The 25,647-nt window shown below is 37.7% G+C and overlaps 2 long non-coding RNA genes across 4 annotated transcripts; both read left to right on the top strand.

The window, feature by feature from the left end:
- Positions 1–48: 48 nt before the first annotated feature.
- LOC133213205 (uncharacterized) lies at positions 49–13,855 on the top strand. Of its 3 annotated transcripts, XR_009725726.1 has the most exons (4): positions 49–176; positions 3,301–3,449; positions 5,087–5,315; positions 6,244–6,299. It is a non-coding gene; the product is annotated as an uncharacterized LOC133213205 (long non-coding RNA). The 3 variants fall into 3 exon arrangements; XR_009725727.1 differs by lacking the exons at positions 5,087–5,315; positions 6,244–6,299 and adding an exon at positions 13,775–13,855; XR_009725725.1 differs by lacking the exon at positions 5,087–5,315.
- Positions 13,856–14,472: 617 nt separating this feature from the next.
- Positions 14,473–22,916, top strand: LOC133213203 (uncharacterized). The gene is made up of 2 exons (XR_009725722.1): positions 14,473–14,525; positions 21,127–22,916. It is a non-coding gene; the product is annotated as an uncharacterized LOC133213203 (long non-coding RNA).
- The last annotated feature ends 2,731 nt before the right edge of the window (positions 22,917–25,647 follow it).

The raw sequence follows: 25,647 nt of genomic DNA, 5'->3' as shown, positions 1-25,647 counted from the left end.
GGCAGGGCAGGGCAGGGCCGGGCCGGGCCGGGCAACTTGGTCTGAGGGGGAGAGGACGGCCACTGCCCCGGCAGCGGAGGCCCCGGCTTCTGACACACGGGCCGGGGTTCAGAAACGAGCTTTCAACTTCCTCTCCGGCGCACAAGATACAACATGCGGTTGTAACAACACCGCAAGTAAGCATGGGGGTACACAAAATAATAACAAAAAATACCTCCCCCCAAAAAACACACTCAGACTAGGAACAAAATCACCTCGGCACATTGACAGAAATAATGTGAAGTCTACTATTTCAGCAGAAGATAAATATTTAAGTATAGCCTACTGCCAGGGAAGGGGAGGGGATTTTTTCCATTGACCTCTGTAGCAGCAGGACTGAGTTCAAAGAGTGGAGTAATACACTTCTCACAGCTTTCCTCTAGTGCTAGCTTATTTTTTACAAAACAGTTTCTTTCTTTTCCTTTACAGGACAAATTACTTACTTGCAACTTATTTGCTGGGTCAAATGGCAGCAATGATAAGTCCTTCAAACTAATGGCTAAAAGCCAGTCTCAATAGTATTTATTTAGGGATAAAAATAAGGAAATAAGACCTCTTAACATGTAATTCAAGTTTTTTCACTTTTTTTTTTGTGTAGTTTAGTCCATTTTGCACATTTTTGATGACATAGGGCAATAGCACAGTTACAGGTTTACAGAGCTTTCCATCTCTGCACTGCTTTGAGAATGGTACAAAGTTAATTCACATGAAATTACTTGTATGTAAAACTGCCTTGCAAACAAATGGGCAAGCCTTACAGCTTGTGAACTACCACCTAAGAGACTCTTGGCTGCTGCCACCCTGTCCTTCTGGGGCTTGTCCTGAGCACCAGCCCAGCTGATTACCCCACAACAGCTCTCCCAACACACCACCCCCTGCAAAACTAGCTATGGGCAGAATCCACTCATGTTTATTACTGTGCCTCCAGAGGATGGGCGTGGGAATCCTATCTCATGCAGGTACAGCTCACACAAGTGCTGTTAGAAGGGAAGGACAAGTGACAAGTCAACCACCCAGAAGGCAGCACCCATGCACTGCCACTGGGAGGAATGCATCAGTGGAAAGCACTTGTGATTTTCAATCCTTCCTACTTCATCAAATAGGAAACAACGAGGCCCCAGAGGAAGTACAAACACAGAGTATGCTAATGAATGAAAGCAAGACAATTGTAGCAAGGTTTTTCATGTATCAACACAAGCATCAGATTATGTGTTTTTGGCAAGAAATGTAAACCTACTAACGATACTCCACACTGTCTTTACAAATAGCCAAGAAAGTGTTATTCCAGAATTCATAGTCAGACTTGGTAATATTTTGCAAGGAATGGTCTGCTGGCAGACTCCGAGGATGTACAGTCTGTACAGTGTCTCAGTCTGCGGTTTGATTCTATAGCTCTTAGCCAGAATATTCCACTGTCAGTCAATTCTAACCAGAAAAAAGATACTGCTCTGGCGATTAAATAAAAACAAGAACACATATGAACTATGAAGATCAGATGAAATGGATAGCAGAAAGTATAAAAACCTCAGGTCAATGAAGTAATAAATGATTAGAGAAGAAGTATAAAAAACATCTTTTCTGTTATAAAGATCCCCACACTAGAACAGAAAAGAGCAAAAATTCTAAATCTCTTTTGACCAAAATTCCAGTTAAAATATTATTTTGCTGCGCAGAAGGGGGAAAGAAATAGCAGCCTGCCTCAGCCCTGCTGCCTCAGCTTCTGAAAGAGAGTTACATGCTTCATGTTCAAGAGTGCTGATGACACTACATGTGTGCAGCCTGTCTGAAATGCATTTAATTGCTGTTTAATCCCCATTTATCACTAATGGATGAGACTCAAAGAGGAAGTGGGGGTCCCTAAAATCCATATTGTTTGCTTCTAGTATTTCTGAAGTCCTTGATAGGCCATGTGTAGTGTGTCAAACAGATATAAAAAAATGCAACTGGAAAATAGTACATTAAGCTTTTGTATTAACTCCCATTTGGTAATGGTTTGTAATATGTGCTGTTTGAAATACTGGTACAAACTCAGCAAAAGATGATTCAAGATTAAATAAAGAGGGTCAGAAGTTTGGGGAGAAGCACTGAACAGTAGCAAAGGATCACAGCAGCTGTTAGTGCACAGCAATGCCACAGAATAGTTTATGACAGGAAGTGAAGAAAATTCCACAATTCACCTGAAGCTACAGTGGGAATTATGTAGGCAAAATATAGTTATTAAAACTGGAATGTAACCAAGACTTCAGGGGCTAATAACCCTCTTTTTTTTGCAAGAGATAGCAAAAAGCTCCCCAAGCATCTTTGTTGACCGCAAACTGCAAGACCACAGCTTTACATCTCAATTGAAAGACACGGATTTTTCTATGATAAATTGTCACAAGAACGTGATCTTTCTGGGATATGGTTTCCTGGCCAACAGTCTCCATTTCCTTCTATAAACTGCAAAAAGCGTTAGTGATTTGGGGATTAATACATATATATATATATATATATATATAAAATACATATATATACACACACACCCCTTTTTTATATATGTACATATATATGTGTGTGTGTATAAAAAAAGAATCCTTTTTACAGCTATTTCCAATGGTTAAAAAAATATGGCCAGTCTTGAACTGGCATTTGACAGTAGCAATGTGAATACACTTACTTCTTGTCGTACCCCTTAAATTTCTTCATGTTAAAACGTCATTATTTCTTCCCTAAAACTTTACTCAGTTTGAAAAGCCAAATATTCACTTCAATGAAGAATTAAAGTACCTGACAGAAAAATCAGACTACGCAGAGCATGTAGTGTTTTTTATGTCTGCATTTATAAAACACATACAGATCAGGCACAAATATTTAGGAATATAAATACATAGGTTGTGAAAGTACATGTGCATTAGGACCATAAATACTCCTGAAAGTGAAACACATATGTGTATGCAGTGTGTATTCCTATATGCAAATATGACTACAGTACAGAAATATGGATAAGCCTTGTGTGTATTGTACATTTAAGGTCCTTTAGTGCAGTTTAAAAGATTCTTTTGTGATGAAATTTGAGATGCATGTGTTTCAATGAAAACTGTGTAGAAGAAAGCTATCCAGCTCATCCCAGGATTAAGCAGGTAATGAGTGTACTCCAATTTATCAGACCTGTTGCATGCAATTATACATGCCAGAGAAAAATATTTTTTTTTGCAGCTGTTTATTTAAAAAGCAAAAAAACTTCTTGTGTTTGCTGCATTCAAAGACAGGTTTCTTTTGCAGAGACAGAAAGCAGCTGCAAAACAGTATCGACTACCATTACATCTTGCCACATGAAGAAACATGCAAGAGGCATTCTCATGGTAAAAATGCAGTCACCTTTAAAAATGGCAACTCCTCCTCTGGATGCATGCTGGTATCAATAAAATCAGGTAGCTTAGAAAGTTCAGTCAAATTGTACCTATAGTTAGATCTGCTAAAGGAGCAAACACAATATATTTTTCCCTTCTTTAAATGTAGCATGGTGAATGCTGAATATGTTAGAAGATAATTACTTGGAATGTAAAATTCAGTGTTTTAAGTAAGTAAGAAAATGCAACATTTAGAACTGCCAGCCAATTCAACTCCTTATCTTTTACACACACACATATGTACATATACGCACAAGCTACTATATAGTCTTTAATTACACAAGAATCTTTATTTTCTCTGCCTTATTCAGTGCTTTGAGTGAGAGCACTGCCTAGTGCAATTGATGCTGGATGAACAGATGCAATATTCAAGTGTTTCACTTTGCAAACAAAAAGGTTTTCTTTTCTCCTCAAGGAGAATTTTTATTTAAGATACATGCTGAGTAAATATATAAATACTAAGACTACCTCACTGTATCCTCCCTCCTCATAAATTTCTTGCCTTAAATTGTTCTTTTGAAGATCACTCTAGGTCTACAATCCTGAGTACAGTTTGGAAGTACACGTAATGGAGCTGCTGCAGTCTGTATCAAACTCTGGTATCTGCAGTTCTTGTCTGTGTCAGACCTGCCAGGTACACACCAATGCACACACACTCTGCCTTCACCTGGGAGTAATGTGGCCCCATTAGCTTATGCTACTACCACCCTGCCTCTGGAACTGACTTGGCTATCTTAAATACAGCTCTGAGTCTGGAGGTGGTTTGTAGCTTACAGCGATGGCTGAAGGAGCTCATGCTCACCCTTCCACACTGCTGGTCTTAACAGGAGAGCTGCCACCAGAAGATGCAATTACAGGCTTGTTTACAAATACCCAAGAGAGCATTTGCCCAAAGGATTCTGAGAATTTGCCCTTTAGGTACAATTACTGAATTTGGCCCCCAAACTGTAGTATCAGGTGCATGCCTGAACTCTGGGCTTTATGGATATCGTTGCACACTTAAGAGTTAATGCTAGCTGCTTTGGGTAGCATTACTTACTACCCTTATGTCCAGACTCTGCTAATGCTTTTAATTTTTGTTGTTGTTTTTGTTTTAAGATAGTAATTCTTTTAATGCCTACAGAAAAGAGGCATAAATAACTGTAGAGTTCAGTTTCATTCCCCAAATTATTTGTAGTTAAAGTCAGCTGGAAATTTAACAGGCATTATTTGCAACTATGAATGGGGAACATAAACATTTATGTGACCTTGGCATTCATACCACGATTAACTATAAATTCTGACTCAAGATTGCGTACAGTTTTTATGAAAGCCTCTATATGCTTACACTTCACAAGACTAACCAGAAAACCATCCAGAAGTTAAAATTGCCATTAGGAACATTTGTAACATGAAAGGCATTTCTAAGGACAGCTATTAAAAAAATATTCTGACGGAAATACACAGGAGTTCCAACTCAAACAAGGGTTATTCACACAAGGAGGTATTTTGCGATTGAGCCCTAGTTTGTAATTTATTACTTTGGATTGCAAAGCACAAAATATTAGATTACTTTGTTATCATTGAGCTTCATAGCCTTTGAAAACCTTTGTTATTTGCCTATTTTGTATTTTATTTTTAATTCTTTGCTTCTGCTGCCCCACTCCTCCCCATACCAGTCATTCCTGTTTTCTTTACCTTTACATTTTTACATACCTCAAGCAAAGTTCAGATGTTTATAGATGGCAAGTACAAGGGTGAGGGGATGAGCCCACACAAGAAGCAACTTGTTGGTTCAAATAGAAAGCAAGCAAATGGTTAGCAGATTTGGACTGCTCCGTTGCAGAGCAGGGGCCTGGACAAGATGACAGCAACAGCCTGCTTGAAAGCAGGTTGGGACCATTACTGGTAATTATAGTTAATCAGCAACAATTGTCTTGACCAAGATACAGATCAACATTGAGCACTAGCCTAACAGGATCTAATGAGTGTAATGGAGGATGAAGAAAGCCTGATTAAACTTGCAAGGCACTGAATGACCTGAGCAGATGAGGCACTATAATTCCCAAACCCTCTCTCTCTTCCCTTCCTCCGGTCCCTAGTGCCGACAGCAGTGAGTCTTGGGGCTACATGACAATACAGACTGTATTGCAGTGTGCTGTCAGTAGTGGTTAATGGGCCAGAAACACGAGAAATGGAATTAAATTTTACATTCAGATATGAGTAGATATAGTTATATGCATTTTTTTTAAAAGCAACTGCAACTACTGACTGATTTTATGCTATGTAGTGATTGGTCTTAAAACTAATCAATAATGTTGTTCAGCAATCTAAGGCTATTGCAATACCCAGAACATATTTTTTTAAAGCATTTTGCAGAGGTAATGAATATCTAAGCATTAAAACTTAATTGGAAAAGGGTACATGCTTTTCTGTATCCTTATTGATATTGCTCTTTCCATTAGAGTCTAAATTGATCATAATTTTTTTTCCTCATGAAACTTCTATGTGAGATCAAACAATCTGAATCCTCGAGATCCTTCTTAAGAGTATAGCATTCTCATAAAACGCTGATTACATATTGGTTATGTATGGGATTAATTCCAAGTAAGTTTTGATCTGAAAAGTTTCTGGTTCAAAATAAAAATGTGAGAAAAGTAAATTTAAGAAACATGTATTTTGGCCTTTATAGCAAAAAAATGTTCTGATGGAACAATGGCACATCTTGCAAATTTCAAATTAAAAAAACATGCAGTTTATCTCAGTATAGACTATACAAGTAGTAGCCTCACAGGAAAAGTATGCTATAAAATGTTTTTATCTGTTGACTCTTCAGGCTTAAGAAAGTGAATGTGGAAAAGAATTACAGTTCTCTAGCTTTTTCCCCAAATGTAAGTACAGATGTATAGACTCTTAACTGAAATACAGCCCTGCCAATAATCCTTGTACTTGAAAAGAAGAGTAATTTGGCCAAAATTGGTAGAAGAAAACCTGGGCTTCTGGTGTGACACAAGCCATCAAAACATCTAAGCTAGTTAGCACTTGTTACACCTGTGTTTTGTCTGGCCATAATGACACATTTCTCAGTCTAACCCTATTCTCACATATGCTTCACATTGTATATATTCCTTAAGAGTGGATAGCTGGAAGGTCCTTATTTAGCAGAGGGTCTCTGCTGAGTTCCAGTTTGTTAGCTGGTTTAGGTGTTTTTTTTTTTGTCTGATACTGATTTAATTTTTACTGAGCTTCTAAACATACACAAGCACATCATTATTACTGGCATAAATACTATTAGCAGTTCTGCACTAAATGTATAGCCTGGTACAGCCTTTTGGGAAGACTAGAAGAATGGTGCTAGAGACTTGGCAAACTTTAGGCAAAGTTCATGACAAAAATCTATAAGCTTTTAAGTTTTGCGGTGAAAAAGGAACAACAGCTTGACGTTTATTTTTTCACCTAGGCATCTCTTTTTTCAAGAAATGTGGGACAAAAAAAGCTAGTGGCTGTGATATCTTAACTCTTAAAAAACAGGACCTATAACCAACATAGACAACACAGATTACTTAAAGCAATTTTGAAAACCTTACCTATTTAAGGTTATTCTGAGGTGGTCCAAGATACTGATGAAGTGTATTAGGGGTACCTTGGAGTTCATTATGCAGATAAGGCATCCCATGGTTGTTAGCTTTATTTCTGTTAATTAAAACAACCAAAACAACAAAACGTTAATGATTTAGGAAACATCGGTCTTTTACACTTTCCCCAAAAGCAACAAAAGCAACTTAAGTGTGCTTACATTCAGTCTAGGAGTTTTAGAAAAAAATCTTGTACGCAGATACAAAATGTATTTAATTTTAAATATGAAGAAAGTAAAAGATGGAGAATTGACTCTTTTGTTACTACTTTTTTATTCCCCTTGTTGGTCATTCTCAGTCAAACATTTGTAGTTCATTTTTAACTAAGCCCCATGTTTTTTTGTCATGTTTCTCTACTAGATTGAAGAGCCCTTTTACTATCAAGCCCTCTTCTCCCCATAAAGACATTTAATATTGTAATTCAATGATATCTGTGTTCTTTTCAATAAACTAGAGCTCCTTAATTCCCTCACTGCAGCACATTTTCTCTCTTTGTCCTTAATTCTTTTTTGTTTCCTCTTTTCCACTCCAATTTTTCAACACCATTTTGAGTGTGCCAACACCAGAGCATATTAGACTACACCAGTATCGCTTAGTGTTTGGAGACTGCTAAGTTCATACCCAAAAATAGAGATGACCTAGCCCTTGCAACAGTCTCTTTCATACAAAATTTAAACATTGTAAAAGTATGATTTAGAGACATGCAGTTTTTGTGCAAGAAATTTTTAATGAAGAAGAGACAACCTACTGCCAGTAAGTCTTTAGCTGTCTGAATGGAGCTAATATGGGACATTAGTTATGCTCAACAAGAAAAAAATGGCTTTTGAGGTATAAGAGTATTTAGCCAAGATATAGCTCTTAAGTCAAACACATTTTTAATGATTTAAAGAAGCAAATCCAAAAGTTTTGGATATCATGTAAGCAAGTCTGAAGAAAACCTGAGCTCTTACAAGGGTTACTCTAAGGCCTTATTCCCATGCATTGACAGGATCAGAGCAGTCACGTTTTCTATTAAATGTTCCAACAGCTTTAACATCTTTTTCATCCTGGAATTAATTATTCTCAATGCCACCTTGATTGAAATTGTACCAGCACAAGATTATTCCAGTACAATTACTCCTGACACGCATCATGTGAAAGAATATAAATGTTCACAGGACTGAATTAGTTTACCTACACCAGTTAACATGTCACACAACTGCTTCTGGGGATTGCTTGAAACAGAAGAGTTCCTTCACAATATATAGCATATTTAGAGAATTGGAGATGCATTATTTGAGCTTCCACTTTCTTCCAAATCATCTAGTATAGGCTAAGGTGAGAGTAGGACAAACCCAGTAGATCTTATTTCAGTTGCTAAGTAAATTAATCCATGCATCTTCTTAACTGCTTATTGTGCAGTTTGTTCCCAGTCTAGGTTTTCAGTTTATGCTCTTCTGTTTGTGAAGGGGGAAAAAAGGGGGGGGGAGGGGATGGTGTCTCTCTATTGTTTATGAAATATGGCTGTCCTGAACTTCAGTGCCTCTTTTTATCCAGTTTCTACTAGAAATGTATGTTCTCTGAATAACCAAGAGATTTTCATTTCTACTTAAAGGAAGTGTGATTAAATGAACTATTAGGAATTATTCAGGTTGGGCAAGAATTCAAGTCTTGGTCAAACCTCTTTTAGCTTTAAGACAGGCAGAAATCATGCTTCAGATGGTTTCCTTTAGTATCCCAGTTACTTTGTGCTTCAGTGAACAACCGAAAATACTGTGCCAGTTGCCTTTCCCCCCCAAAAAAAAAGTATAGGAAAAGTCAGAGATTAAGACCATAATTTTCTGTAATTTGGTATAAGTAATCATAGAATCATTTAGATTGGAAAAGACTCTTGAAATCTTCGAAACATACATTAACCTGGTACTGCCAGGTCTACCACTCAACGTTGCCCCTAGCTGCCATAATTTTTTAAATACCTTCAGGGATAGTGACTCAACCACTTCCCCGGGCAGCCTGTTCCGGTGCTTGACAATACTTTCAGTAAAGAATTTTTTACTAATACCCAATCTAAACCTATCCTGGTGCACCTTGAGGCCATTTCCTTTTGTCCTATCATTAGTTCTCTGGACCCTTCATCAGCTTTGTTGCCCTTTTTTGGACCTGCTCTAACACTTCAATGTTTTTTTATTGTACTGAAGGACCCAAAACTGAACACAATATTCGAGGTCCAGTCTCACCAGTGCCATGTACAGGGGGACAATCACTTCCATAGTCCTGCTGGCGATCCTATTTCTGATACAAGGCAGGATGCTATTGCCCTTAACCACCTGGGCGCACTGATATAGAAGGACTGAGTTGGTTCTGCTTGGAAGTAATGTGCTTCTCTATCCTGCCCCAGTGTTAAAAGGTGAGGCCTTTATCTTTTATAGCCTTCCTGAGCCTGAGATGCAACTGCAGCCCATAACCTTCTCAAATTTATTTCATATCAATGCTGGGACACATACTAGGACTGGGAGCAGTGTATTATCTTTTGCCCTTAAATCTTATACGTGCATCCTAGCAAAACCAACAGAACAAGGGAGTATCGTCAGTACATGCCATGTTCTGCAGCGCCAGGAGGATGCAAATCACCTCATCACATTGCAGACCTGTTTTGCTAATGCAGTCTCATCTCAAATCTGCTTCTTGGAACGGAAATGTAAGAAACCAAGGATTTCCTACCACCACCATTGCCAGAAGGAACATATCACACTGAAACTAAGAAAAGCCCTTTGAAGATGTCTTTTTCTGTAATTTTGCCAACATGCTAATTATCCACAACATTGAAAAAATCAATATCCTTTCTGCTTAAATGGAAACTACTTTTTTTTTTTTTTTGGACAGTTGCTACTTCTTCTTCAAATGAACTTACACAGGAGCTACTAGACTCTGCTTTCTTCCTTTGGTGAAAATAGTAACAGCAAGCAGAGCTATGACAAGGAATTCTGTGAGATAGGAAGATACTATCTGAAAGTAAACTCTTGCACACATACAAGAATTTTGCCCTAAACTTCAATGGTAATGTTTCATCTTAAGAGAACTATAAACTGGTGCATAGAAACAGTTATCTTATTCAGTTCATAAGTCTTACAGTAATTATAAATTCCAGTTTAGACTGGAAAGAAAAATTTATTTAGTCAGTCATTTACTCCATGTTTATTAAAAACATTCTATTATTCCAAGGCTGAAGAATTTTCAGTGGTGTTTACTATACATATTATATATGTGTATAATATAATAGGTATAAAGTAGGCTATATTAATTTTGGTCACCACTTTTCTTTTGTAAATGGAAACCATCTGTTGTATTTTTTTTCCAGGTGCTAGAAAAATGTCTCTTATTTGAGTTAAAGAAAAGCTCATGTATTTTATTTATGGTTAAACAGTACCACTATTTCCTAAAGGTAATGTTATGCATATACCTCAATTTTAGAAGTTTCTGACAAATAGTCAATTGGAAATATCTGAATCCATTATAGTGTGTTCATACTTGTCTAATACCCTATTAATTCAGAAATAACTGACTCTAATCCCCAAGAAGAGAGAGTGCTGAATTTTCTTCCGTTTTACCTTAACTGTCTTTACAAATATAAAGGTAAACTTATTAGCTCAAAGAGATTTTGATTGCCATCTGCCAGTACTGTGATGCCTAATAATCAACTTATTACCTGCCACAGCCAGCCTTAGATTCTTCTTGGAAACATTAAATATTTTCATTTTATTGCCTCCGCCTGTAACTTCTGCTATATAAATCACTCTGCATTCTCTCTAACCTACTTTGGGATGCTATGCAGTACACTATACATCAGATTTTAGCTCAGTGCGTGGGCTGTGTGTATATAATTTTTCAACTGCTTCAGTTGGTTTGTGCAGACGTAGACTGGGTCCAGTTGCAAACATTCACATCTGAAGTGAAGAATATTCTTGGTCTTGCTGTACTTGTTTGTTCTGTCTCATACGTTCTGCCTGAGCTGTTACAACTACATTTTATGGGGTCCTCTTCTAGCAAAGTTTCCACTGATATGTTATTATTATATGGCCATTTATATAGACCCAACTGTGTTATTTCCATTTTATTGCAAGGACATAAAAGCTGGAAATCTACCAAAAGTAGAGAAAGGAGCCTAAGAACCTTTGAAAGCAAATGCCTTAGGGAAATACTGGGTATTAAATGAAGTCGATTTATAGCTGCTGCCAAAATTCGTCAAAGCCTAAGCACTCCTTACATCCAAAGTTATCCAGAAAAGAAAGCAGAAATACTTAGATTAGCAATACCAGTCATCTCACTGTTATATATACTAGTTGGTTGTTGCCAGCATACATGCTGGCATGATGAATGAAATAGTCCCAGCTAGAATGGCCCCATCCATCCCCACCTCAAACAATTCTTACAGAGGAAGAACTAGTGGGAAATAGAAACATGGAGGTTGTGTGAACAGCAAGCAATTGTACTATAACACAGAATAAGAGCTGTACTTAGGAGGGATTCAGATTTGCAATACAGTTTGCAATATCAGAATCAACATGTAGGAAGAGGAGAATATGAAAACTAGTCTTCATTCCCTGGATGGTCACCACTTTTTTTTTGTACATGCATTCCAAAGAGTTCTGTATTTTCTTGTCCTCTAAGGCTTGGCTAAGTTACAGTTATGAAACAGGTAAGAGCAGCTGAATTGTAGTAACAAGTCACATGCAAAACCTTTGTCCCCCTCAGTTGCAAGATAATGTCATTTAGCTTCTAGTAATTCATGTGATCTTGCAGTCACAGAAGGGTTAGAGCAACTGGATGGAGTACTCACAAGCAGACTAGTGTAGTTGACATGTCAGAACATGTAACTGAATTATGCCTCAGACTCCCAAACAGCATATTGGTTATTTAGGAGAAAAAAAAAGTGCCACCAAAAAAACCCCAAAACTCTGCTATTAATCACTGAATCACTTCCCCCAACATTTTTAAACATCTTTCCCAGCCACTTCTATGGTTCATACTTCTCACAGTCATTATTGCCTTCCTTTCTGCTTAGGCAGCTACTCTTTCATTTATACAGTTTGGAAATTCACTTCCATAGGTATAACTTTGACGAATTTGGTTGCCTATTTAAGGCAAGGAATGAACTCTTGTTCCTCTTAATGTTTGTCCTTCTGAAAGCATCCTCCACATGTCTCAAGCCTCTCGGCAATGCTTTAATGCATGTAAATTAAGAAAAACAAATGGTAGAGATAAGCATCACATAGGCCATATTAATAAAACAGAGCCCAATGACTTCAAGTTGGAGGCAATCTCAACACTTAAATTCTCAGAATAAGAGAGTTTTCTCACAGGTAAGGTGACAAATAGTGTTTGGGAAATTACCTGTCCTTTCAGAGAGCTGGGTTTAGCTTTCATTCTATGTTATGCAATGTAACATGTTATTCATGCACTAAATGTCTGGGACAGAGCAGCAGCAGACTTGGGACTTGCTGGTAATTGAAAACAGGTTCTGAAGCAATGATTATCACACAGTAAACTACAGTACTCCACGTGCTTCACAGAGCCAGCCAGTAACCCTAGCCATTTTCTTTTCATCTGAGAGAAGAGAACATGCATTTGAATTTTTTTTGGCAGTTGAGCAGTGAATGCACTGTGAACTTCATTTTCAAGCTGTGTTGATATCTACTGGATTTACTAATCATCGACTATCGATTCTGCACTAAAACAAGACACATGGTTGCAAGTTCCAAGACAGCAAGTCAAAAGACTATTGCAAATTATGCAATTGTAAGCTAGCTAAAAATATTCCATCTACTTTGGCCTAGTGTCAAGTTCTCAGAGGTCTGATTAGCTTTTTCTGAGAAAAAGGTTTCAGTCTGAATTGTATACCTGGATTTTGCAAAGCATCACAGCAAGTTGCTCAAATTCCTATCCAAATTCACTAACACACTTTTTCACTTAAACACTCCTGAGGATCTCCTTTAAGCCTAATTTATATCTTGAGCTAAAGCAAGAGAAACAAATAACCACAGTTTCTTGGATTTGTAAGGAAGCTACAGGTGAAAATCTTAGGACATTTAGGAATTTGCACAGACCTTACTGTGAGAACCAAGTCAAGACACCCTCTAAATATCCAGTTTCTCCTTCCGGAGCAGAATTACAATTCAGGGAAGATAACTGAAACATTACTGCAGTGAATGTCTGGAGACTGAGCTACCAGATATTTCCTCTCTCATCCTGAGCAAGTCACATAAAGCAGAGCTCTGCTCCCACCTTTGCAAAAATGGTGCTGCAGGATCCCAGTGCACTGTCTCTGTTAATTTTAAGTGCTGACCTACCCAGTAAAAAATGTCCTTTTCCCTGTCAGCTCTGCAGATTTTGCTGAATGTTTGCCATTCCTTTTTATTGCTACTGTTAGTCAGTATTTCAAAGGCCAAACAAGGCCATAATTAACACCTTTACAATGTTATTAGCACCCATGGCTGGCATGGACAGATGGAAATGAGAAAACAGTTGCATGGATGATGCAGAAAGCCTGAACTCCCTTTCAGATCACTGACTTGGCTTTGCAGGGTGAGCAAGATTAAAGGGTAGTAAGAATTGATTTTCTCATAGAAGACAAGTATAGCTATCTACACAGTGATCAGGTTTCTGGAGCAAGGGAACATAATTTGCAGAATAACTTGATTTTTCAGGCCAGGACTGCATCTGATGTACGTCTGTACCTTTTCTGTCTTTGTCTAGTGAACAAAGAGCTTTGCAGCTGGAAGTTGGAAACTTGGTGTGTGAGACCCATTCAGAGGCAACTATTGAACTGATCTTTTGGTATGTCAATTGAATTTTAGAATATAATAATTTAATTGGGGGAGGTTTTCATACTTGAGATCCTATAATTCTGAGAATGTGAATTTAAACTGCATTTCATATTACTGCAATTGATAAACCTGTCAGTTTTATAATCACTTGGTAATCAAAGTTCTTCCTCAAATATTAGCGTCACACAACCAGCTGCACTGAAGACTTCTAAAATAACAGCTTTTCAGCCACTCATAGTAGTTCAGCAAAGATGCAGTATGTTATATTACTAGCCTTTGAACTTTTTAATACACTTCAGAGTGTCTACTCTAAATTTTAGGTGTCTTTGAAGCCCTCGTTTAGGTAGTGACCTACTGTTGATGAAATGCGAATTGACTTTTTCAGGCTTCCCATTAGTCTGTAGCTTTCTCTGCTTGTCGGTCTTAAGTGATTAGTTTTGCTGGAGGCAAATGCAAAGGTTTGCAAAATTGGATCATCTTGTAAACTTTTTGTTAGCTGTTTTGAATTTTGTAATGCTAAGAAATGTGTTCAACTTCTCAGTGGTTTTATTTAGTCATTGTTGTAGCTACAAAGCCAAACAATTGTCAATGAGTTCTGTTGGAGAGACTTGTCATCCTGAGATCGAAAGAGTTCAGTGAAACATAGAAAAGCATATTTTCAGACTTTAAAAACAGCCTAGGTGAGTCACATGATTTTACAGTCAACTTTTTGCTATTTTAAAAAGTTTTTTAGATTTTTCATTTGTATGCTCTTTTTCAAAGGAAAAAAGGGGGGGGGGGAAGAAAGAAGGAAAGTTGGAACTGAAATTATTTGAGGAAAGAAAAAGTTTTAAATAAGCAAAGTCAATGATCTAAAACATAAATTCATATTATCTTGGCTGCAAAAATGTCTTTAAAACCCTCTGTTATTGAAATGCTAATGGATAAAAAAGTTTCACAGGAAAGTATAAGTTTTTAATCTTCACAGTAGCTATGCAAGTTGAATAAGATTGGACGTGCACCTGTTTCCACAATTTACACTGACAGAAGGCAGTGGAATAGTTGTTAATTTCTTCCTTTTTTTTTTTTTTTCTGCACCTTGGGAAGCAGGGAACCAACAGGACCCTGCAGAAACTACAAACTAGAAATTGTTTAACAATCTTAAAAAGAAAAGTTACATCCCTTAAGTGCTGAAGCTTCCCAAAAGCTATGAAAAAGAGCTTCATTTGGTGGTTCCTTGGCACAGAGACAGACCTGGGACTTTGATGTGCAAAAAGAGGTGCAGTTTGCCACATGCACACTCTAATGAAAATAGCTCACTGAGAACAGGTCGGTCCAAGCTGAACTCTCATTTTAGTTGGTTTAGATGTGCATCACTTGAATGCACACAAGATCTTACACTTTTCTACTGCATTAGCATAGTACTGTGTCTCCTATAAAACTTAGACATTTGTGGGATAACCAGTCAATGAAACAGTGTATTATAACTTCCATTTGGTTTCACCGAAAGAACTCCCTCTTTCTCCCTGCTCCTCTGCTCTCAGCAGAAACTTAAGTTACAAAAGCAAGCATAAATGTATCACTTTAAGTTCCAGATGTATTAATAGTTTCAAGGGATAACCACAATGCTATTAGAAGAACTACTAGGTTTATTTTTACTTCTGGTATTGGTGCAGGGTTTTGTGTGAGGTTATCTTTGATTATGCTTTTTAAGCACTTATCAAGGAATTGGATTGAGGAAGTTGATAACCTGTATTCGAACGATAGTTCTGCCACAGACATCCTGTGTGCTCCTGGGCCAATCACTTAAACTTTCTATGCCCCAATTTGTAAAACAATAACAACACCACTTCATTATCCAACACTTTATGCATTTTATGAGCTTATATTGCAAGCTTTATGGAGAAAGACTCTATTTGTACAGTGCCTGGCACAATGGGTCCCAGGTTATCTACTGGGGACTCCAGATACCACCATCATACAAAAATGTTTTTTGCATATAGAAATTCTTAAAGGCTCTGTCAACTTACAATTCCTAGAGTACTGCCTCAAACACAAGCTTTGGATAAGTCATATCTCCCTTTTGACAGTCACAAATCCTTGTGGTATGCATTATTCACGCTAGCACTGTTTCTGATGTACCCAGTTCTCTTGGGAACCACCCCTGAATGTCATATTTACAGACTTACACTAAAGTATATTGAAATAGGTATCAAGCCTGAGGAGCTAAATGCTGCAGTGGGTTAATGCATTAACCTTTCACATCTGGAGACCTGAGGTGATGCCCTGGTTCTGTTGAAGTCCACAGTAAAGCCTCACTAATGTCAGCAGGGCCAGGATCTGATGGTGGAAGTTCAAGCACTGCCACAGTCATGAGTAAAATAATTCTTTAGTATGAGCTATGTCTCCTGTGACTATCCACCCACTTTGCACTGAGCTACTAAAGGGTCTTTGGCACCACAGTGATTTGGCATGGCAGCATCTTCCCAAGAGCTGGAATAGGAGAGAGGGCTATCCATTATAACCTGAGCACAGAAGTGCCTTGAGAAGCCTGACTGTTACCAGTATTTTCAGGCTATATGCCTTGGCCAGACATCCCACACATATATATGCCGTATCTTTTCCACCACACCTAAGTGCAAATGTGTTCACTGCCTGAATTAGAGAAGAATTACCACTAGAGTGAACAAAGAAACATGTTCCAAACTATTATTGCCTTTCAGGTACTTGATCAAGAGCTTTAATATTCTTCTGTTCTTGTTAAATTTGTCTTAAACTGCCCTACATTTAGCTTAGAAAATAGTGTGCATCAAACATCTAACCTTAAAGCTTGAAATAATCTCTAGAGAACATTAGACAGCACACTCAACCTTTTGCATGTAAAAATAAATCATGACACCAATCTGTCCAAGACTGAGAACCTGCTTCAATAACAGTGTAGTTTCCCTCTGTGACCACTCAGTATGCTTTCCATACCGATTTCTGAGAGGGACCTATCTGAATAAAATGTACTGTCAGAAACATGAAGCTCAGGACATCACTTTCAGAAGAAAATAATCTCTCCAATACGTTTCCTGACACTGCAGATATTCATTGACCCAGACAACGTATTTCTTCCTTGTACATGGATAAGGTTAAGTCCAGCATAGTGTGAAACGATCCCTCTCTTCTTCTAAATAAAATTTAGGAAGAAAACTTACCTAGATTTGGGATGTTTCTCTGGGAAACTTAAAGTCTAAAGGAATTATTGAAAATAAAATGTTAAAAAAATGTGTGTTTATCTTTATTTAAATAGGAATGTAAATGTTTTGCGAAGTGTTTTGCAGAATGCTGCTTTAAACATTCATCATTTTAGTTATTTCAACAGTAATTATCATTGAAAATGGCTTTCTTTCCTACATTCACAGTAATAAATTTTTGGCATTTTAAACTGACAGCAAGCTAACACCTATCACTAGGGCATTCTTCATTGCAAAGGATTCTGTTAGTGTATGTTCTCTAACCATCAATATGCCAAAGGCTTTGACAAAGGCTATTTGATGTGTATTAGGCATGAACCATCCTTCCTAAATTATTCGGGCTAGTGTTAATGAGGATAATGAGCATGCACTTTATTAGCATCTCCTTACTTTCATACGAGTGAAAAAGTGTGACTTAAAGCCCCATCCAGAGCTGTGTTCTACACTTCTGGTTCTGAAAGAAGAAAAATTAATAAAAAGCTTGCAGACCCCATTGACCTCTGAAATTCTAGTTCTCTCACAAATGCAACCTTTACCTATTACATTTACAAATTGCGCTTTGTACAATTAAGGAGTACATAAAACTATAAGTTGGGGCACTAGCTTGTATTTCTAAAGAGTATGTGAACTATCGCTACTATAGAAGTTTCTTTATGTTTTTCTTTTACCCATAAATGCAGCTAGCGCATATGGAGATACAACTATAGGAAACATGCTGTATTTTGTACTCCATCTTCCTTTTGAAAGGGACAAAAAGAGTTTCCATTCCTACAAGGCTAGCATTCAGTTAATGGTTCAGCGATTTCTTTTACCTATGCTGTTTTCTGTGGTAGAGCAAGCACTGACAGAAATTAAATATTAGCATATGTTAGCTTTCAGGGATGAAAGAGAGGAACAGGAGTTATGGATAGCAATAAAATGCAGATCAGGTACAAAAAGTGCTGGCATCAGCCCCACGCAAGCCAGTGATGGCATCTACAGTCAAGTATGTCAGTTGTAATACTCAAAGGAAGCTTCTTAACAGTCATTGTTAAATCCCCTCAGATACAGTTTCTAGAGCTGCACAGACCTGTTTCTCACTTTAAAATTAAGCAGGACATTATTTACTCCTGCTTAAAAATAATTTAAATAAATAAATAAATAAGGTATCTACCCAGTTACTCAATAATGCTTTATCCCAGAGGAATATTAAAAATGTGCAACCTCATGTGTCTACTCCAGCCAAGGAGGTGGTGCCTCCTTTAAGAGTCATACAATTTCTTATATTCATTTGGATGGCAGCATAATTCATTGTGGCAGAGTCACAGGACCAACCAGCAGCAGGAGGATGCTGGATGAAACTGAACATCAACTTGTCTAAAGTTTTTTCTTTTTTTTTGGCTGAGCCCCCTACTCAGACTTAAATGATTCAAAATCTGAAGCTTTCACCACTTTCCTTGGGAAAATCTATGACACCATGATGGAAGTGACAGTTATCTAAATATGTCATAAGACATTAGGATATTTAAGGCAAAAAACAAAGAACCACAAAAACCACAGAGCTTTTTGTGTAACCAAGTACTTAAACTCTACAAAGGAGAAGCTGAACAGATGGTTTGCAGACTTTGAGTCCCAGAGGTATAACCTGACTCATGTGAAAAAACACATACAGCATGTTAGTAAACTGATTTCTCCTCTTTGTTTCAATTCATGCCCTTGTTATATACCCTTAAATTACATTCTTATTTCTCATTGGAGCTTGTGTGTACATTGCCATATCTGTGACACTACAGCTAGTATGTTAGGCATTGTGAAAATAACTTCACATGTGACAAAGTATGCGTAAGAAGATATTGGTCAAATGATTCATAGATCTAGTATGTTATGTTTACATAACTTCATCTTGGGCATCTTTTATTCATATAGTATGTTTCAAGATGAAAGTAGCATTTTATATTCCTTTGTATTTTATACCCAGACATTTTATCCTCGCCATGAACACAGGAGCCAGTAAGAGGAACTACAGTTTCTTGGATCTAGAGAGATGATTTTGAAAGAATTCTTACTTGAAAATCTTCCTGTTCAGCTGATGAATCACTGCTTAAAACTGTTAGCACTAAACATTGCTACCACTTTATAGCTAGAGCCATCTGCTGATACGTACACACGCACACATGCCTATATATACAGGCATACATAGCCATAAAGGAAACTAAAGGAAATCAATTATTTAATAAAAGCAACGTGTGTGAGTTCATACTTCAGTACTGTAAGTCAAAGAAAAAAAACACACACACACAAAAAATCCCCCAAAAACCCCAACAAAACAACTTCACAGACTGATTAGCAGAGTGCTTATTTTGAAGAAAACTCCTGAATTTGCCAGTCTTTGTTTTGATAGCTTTGAGTTAGCCAGATTTGGAAGGAAACTGCTGACCCAAGATGGGAATATAGACATTGCTGAATATTTCCATGAATAGTAATTGCAACAGACCGGGACACTGAACTTGCACATAGAGTTTACTGACTCCGTTACTGACCTCATGTAAGTGATTTCTACAGTCAAACACATTCATATTTTTAGGAGTTTACACACAACACTGGTGAGGATGTGATTTCCACATATGCCAATACAGGAGATAAGGTCTGGGTTTCAAGTTAAATTATTCACTGCTATCTTGGTACATCATATAGAGATTTAAAGAAAAAAAAAGTAGAGAAGCAGCATGGAAACAAACCCTCTGTAAAAATCAAGGTTTTCTCTACATTATAACTTGTATGATATCAGGATTTGCTCCTTTTAACTTGGTGATATAAATTTGAACTGTTCTGACAAGGGTTGTTGGTAGAAGTCTGTCCTTGAGAGAAGTTGCCTTGGCTCCTGATTGGGTTACAGCAGGGGGAACAGGCTTATCTCTGAATGGAGAATCAAGCTTCCCCAAGGTTTCTATTGTTAGCTGAACTCATCATCCTCCAGCACTTCCCGCCACAGAGCACAAGGGGTTTTCAAGCCCACATGGCAAAGGATCCTTTGTGAGAACCCTTCACCAAGCCACTAGCAACATTTTAGGTCCCTCAAGGAATGTAGCTTGCAGAAGCAGTAGAAGAAATCAAGTCTCTATTGCAGGGATACCCGATACACAGGCACCAACTTGCTAACAGCAGCCAGGGCTGAGCTTCTGTGTGGCAATGGCAAAATTCTTTTACTGTGTGGAAATGCACCACAGGACCTCCAATGCTAGAGCATTAAAACCTGATTACCATAAAACAAAGTAAATGCTCTAATATGGGCAGCAATTAGTTGTTCAGAACTGATAACAGCAGATTCCTTTCAGCCATTTAAAGCCCATCTGTTGAACATTATAAACCAATCACTACATTGTGATTAATATTTATGATAGAAAAAAACTTTTCCCAAAGGTTATATCTCCAACAGAATCTGAACATTTCAAAAGTTTTACTTTCTGAATTCCTGAAGACAGCATCAATAATGAAGGGTCTGGTCCTGCTGCCACTGAAGTCTCCTACATTTCAACAGTGAGAGGATATGAGGCTGTTTGACTCAGCAGAATAAAACCAAAACCAAACAACAGCTGGTAGAAATCAGGCTGAACATAATGATCTTTATACCTGACAGTCAAAAAGGTCATTCTGCCCTTTCTTATTTTATATACAAAATTAGGCAACTAAATTTAAAATGCATTAACTTTTGAACTGTAGAGAAATTAGTTGCCATTTTCAGCCATATACATTTTTAAAGAATTTGAAAACATTTTAATATGCAGACTTATTCTTTTCAGTGTCCTAATATGTTGGTGGTGTCAAACCAAGTACATCTGTGCAAAAGGAAAATTTATTTGTGAACCAAATAAAAATCATTGCCATCTCTCAGTTTAACTACCCCTTAATATGTGTTTTTTTATGATCCAGGCCCTGTTTTCTGCATGCTGGGTAATAACTGTCTGGCTAAATATAACGGGCTAAAAATTTATCAGTGATTTGTTGCTCAGCCTGTTGATTAGTGTTTGGCTACAGGAAGGTGGGTAGGACTCAAAAACTATCTTATTAATTCTTTTCTTGACAGAAGAGTCTGCATAAATCTTAACATCGATGAGGAGAGACCTTACAAATGTGGAAAGAAATTATATGACAGACTAATAGGAAAGCAAGCTGGAAGACAATGGAGACCAAAATTCCTGGCAGGAATTGAGACATCTCCTCAGGTCTTTGGTATTTTACAGATGCATCCCTTCACTGGAAATAACTTGACAGAATTCTGCCCCATCATTTTGGGAATTATCACATTAAAACCAGGAAACAAGGGGGCAAGAGTGACTCCAACAACAGGCATGGATTTTGGACTCTGCTGACATACCTTTTGCAGCTGCATGATGGGGTTCAGCACTTAAGAGAGTCTTACTGCTAGTTCTTGGATTTTATTTTGTGCTTGCATTGGTTTGTTGATTACTTGTTCAAAAAACAATGGTGGTGGTAATGGCTCTATTCATGTCACCTTTCTCTGAAAGTTTCTGAGAAGCAACAGAAGCCAGTCTATTTTTCCCTTGTTTACTGTATCTCATCAATTTCCCAGTCCTATAATGATATGCTTGGCAAAGTTCTCACAGGTTTTGCAATAGCTTAATTTACTGTGGGTTTAAGTACACAAAACTAAACAATTTGGCAAGTACAGTATGCTGACAGATTTCGATATGTTCAGATATAAGAGCATGTCTATTAATTACACATTTCTGCAGACCAGAGGATGAATTGCATTCTTCTATAACCAGGTTTAGTGATACCTTTTAGATACACTGCTTGCAATATAGAAGGAAGCACTCGCTCCTTTCTGGAGTCATGTATTTATGCTCTGATTTAATTGTAATAATTGGTCAGGGAGCATCATCCTCAGCCTTCAGGGCTGCACTTCTGTCTGCAAATGTAGATGCATGAATGTGGATATTCTCCAGAAGACGTGCTAGCACAATAAGACCAGAAAAACCCCCACCTATCATTCTGAAAATTAATATTATCTTAATAAGCAGAATGTAGGCTGTCCAGAACAACCACCAGTTAGCTCATGCTAGACTATATAGTAACAATATGATTTTAAAGCAGTCTCTCCATGCACAAAGTGCATGTACATGCTACACATTAGTAGTAACTCACTCCACATAACAAAAATGTGGAGAACTTAAATTTTGAGGTTTTGTTTGCATCATTTATGTGCCTTTAGAGCCACTTAACAGTTAAAATCTGGTTCCTGAAAGTTGCTAGAGGTACAGCTATGTGATCTATGAAGCATAAAATGAAAGAAAAAATAATGTAAAATTAAACATGAAATTAAATTGATCTCCTTGTTGACGTGAAGCCAGCCAAAAAGGTCTGTTATGTTTTAGACAACAGTACTTGTGTTAACTGGAGAATAGAGTCATGGGACTGTACCTGAACCTTTCCCTGGAAAAACCTTACGTAGTAGCATTATTCCTTAAAAAAAGGTGTTAAGGCTTACAGTCAGCTTTGGAGACACATTGAATAACAGTAGAATAGCTAAAAGCAAACCAAACCCTTTGCTGGTTTCACCTGATAGGTCTCACTCAGCTTCCAGAGTCCCAGTATGGCTGTACAGTAGAGCTCTAATAGTTCACACATTGGGCAGCTCTGCAGCCCAGCAGTCCTGGGCACAGCTCAGGTGAACACAGCTCTCCAGCACAGCACCTTAAATGAAAGGCACATTTATACTAAATATACTACTTCGGGATGTGACTGGGTTACGATGATGATACTTGAAGGTTATGACAGGTAATGACGAGGTAATGATAATACTTGAAACAGATCAAGAGCATTAAAAAAAAAGAAAAGAAAACCAAAAAAAACCCCACCCCAGAATAAAGGCAGAAACACTCAGTTTTTCCTTATCAATGGGACATGTGCATTTAGAGCAGTTCACTGCACTAACTTCATGCCCAACTGCTCAAAGGTGTCCCATTAGCAGGCTTAGACATATGCCTTCAGAAGCATGAAAGCAACATATCCTTTTCATGTATGACGAAAGAACTCAGTGCTTCTGTCACTCTCAGATGTCACCCTGTGCTGGTTTTGCCTGGGATAGAGTGCATTTTCTTCATAGTAGCTGGCATGGTGCTATGTTTTGGATTTGTGCTGGAAACAGTGTTGATAACACAGGGTGTTTTGATCATTGAAAACAGAGTCAAAGCCTTTTCTGCTTCTCACACCCCCCTGCCAGTGAGTAGGTCAAGGGCGTACAAGAAGCTGGGGGGTGATACAGTCAGGACAGCTGACCCCAACTGACTAAAAGGATATTCCACACCATATGGCACCATGCTCAGCCTATAAAGCCAGGGGTTTGTGTTTCCAAGTAACCATTACATGTGATGGAGCCCTGCTTTCCTGGAGATGGCTGAACACCTGCCTGCCAAGGGAAAGTGGGGAATGAATTCCTTGATTTGCTTCACTTGCGTGTGCAGCTTTTGCTTAAAATAACCTGCCTTTCTCTCAACCCATGAGTTTTCTTACTTTCAGCCTTCTGATTCTCTTCCCCATCCACTGCAGGGAAGTGAGTGAGGGTCTGTGCTTGCAATGGCAACACCATCCACGGGCTCTGGGAAAGTTCTGTGGCTGCTTATTGGGTTTGGTTTGCTGGAATAATCTCTTCCAAAGCTCCTCCACTTCAGTTCTGCATCCAAGTTTGTAAAGCAAGAGACAGTGAAGTGATTGAGTGTCCGTGAAGTTCAGGGAATGGAAAACAGAGACCAAAAATAATTAAGTCAATTTCTTAATAAAGGAGAATGCTGACCCTCCCCCCCCCACCACCTTTTTTCTTTGATTTTTTAAAGTTCAATTCTAAAAAGAAAATGTTCAAAGTGCTTTATTTAAATTAGAATCCCACAACAATCCCTTCAAATATATCCAAAACATGTTTATATTAACATACTAGAAATACACCCTGTTATGGAACAAGTTTCAAATACTACAGCCATGGTAGATCATGGAAGAAGTTAAATAGCCTTGATTCAATTTTGTGGGTGAGTGCTATCCTCCAGATATTCTCCAAAGAAACTGAGAAACGAGGAGGTTTGTTGTTTTCCGAGCTGGAATTGGCATCACCAACATTTACATACTTAATATTGAGTAAAAACTTAAAAAACTTTTGAACAGACCAAAAATTCATCAAGAAACTTGTGACAGATTCATTCACCCTTCTCACCCAGTAGCATCATTTTGGCTTAATATTTTTTGTTAACTAGGAGCTAAATACTTTCTATGTATTTCTGCAAATATGTCCTACTTCATTACAACTTTACAACTGGGGGTAAGGCAGGTATATTGTGCACAATATTGTGCAGGTATAGTGTGCAGGTATATGGTGCACATCACCCCATGAGATAGTTGCCCATGCAATCAGCAGATAAACTTCCTTTAAAAGCATGTTTTCCATAAACAGGAAAACAGTTTAAGGACATTACAAACACTTTACTTTTCTAAAATATGACAGTCCACCTCCACACCCGTACAGAAAATATGAAAAGAAATATCAAAATTATGCATTAGTAACAGGTTATATTTAAACCAGTGTATTTACAATTAAGTATATTGTAAACGAATATGGTTTATGAAATACAATTAGAAGAGCCTTAAGGTTATCGATTTCCACAAATTTGACAAAAGATTTTAACAGATATGGGTGCATATACTACATGTCTATGTCTAATCCTGAGAATGAGCTTTTATGCATGGAGATGTGCATCTTATCATTACAGTAAACCAGAAACACTGTGTTAGTGACAATCTACTTCTCTGTCCTTGTGCAATCTGAAAGTTATCTAAAATGAGAAAGGTAGTACTTTTGCCCCAGTATCATGACTGCCATGTTCTTGATTTATATAAACATATGACATTCTCAAATGCTCTCCCTTCCATAAAGCTATCCATGGCCAGCTGGGTGATGTTAACTAAGAACTAATCATAAACATCTGCTTAGTGTGCACAAATGTTGCTTTTATTCCAGATTTTCCTAAAAGAAAATATACTGTCAAGCTACATATACATATTTTAGTCATCCTTCTTTTTTTTTTCTTTTTTTTTTCTTTTTTTAACTACACAAATCCATTAATATACTTCGATCTAGAGAGGCACATATTATTTGATCTGACACAAAGACTAACAAGCATGCTATGCTTGAGTTTTGGTTTCCCTTTTCTAGCACTTAAAGAGGTCAAATACTTCATATCAATCTGGCCAGGTTGACAGCACCTTTTTTGTTGCTGCCAGTCCTCTTGTGCTGTTGCAGTCCATGGGAGGAATGGCTGACCCACTCGCTGCACCCCACACACACTTCTTGGATGCCCTGAAAGTGATCAGGTGTTTTGAAGAAAGTACTCAGTGATTTTTGAAACCCATCTTAGGAGTGAAATCTGATGTAACACACTACATTAGATACAAATTCCTGATTTATCTTAATGTGTTACAGTTTCTTATTGCAAACTAGATGAGGTTCAACCTTGGGCTGCTGTAAATCCTGCAGCTTCACAGCATCTGCACCTCCAGCTGCATCAGCCCAGTGATGAACACATAAGAGACACCATAT

Source organism: Neopsephotus bourkii, unplaced genomic scaffold (genome assembly GCF_033783945.1).
Source record: "Neopsephotus bourkii isolate Nb327-2 ecotype Australia unplaced genomic scaffold, CSIRO-AGI_Nbou_v1 NB_787, whole genome shotgun sequence".
NCBI lineage: Eukaryota > Metazoa > Chordata > Aves > Psittaciformes > Psittacidae > Neopsephotus > Neopsephotus bourkii.
The sequence above is the reverse complement of the archived record's forward strand: the minus strand, read 5'-3'. Positions and strand labels throughout refer to the sequence as shown.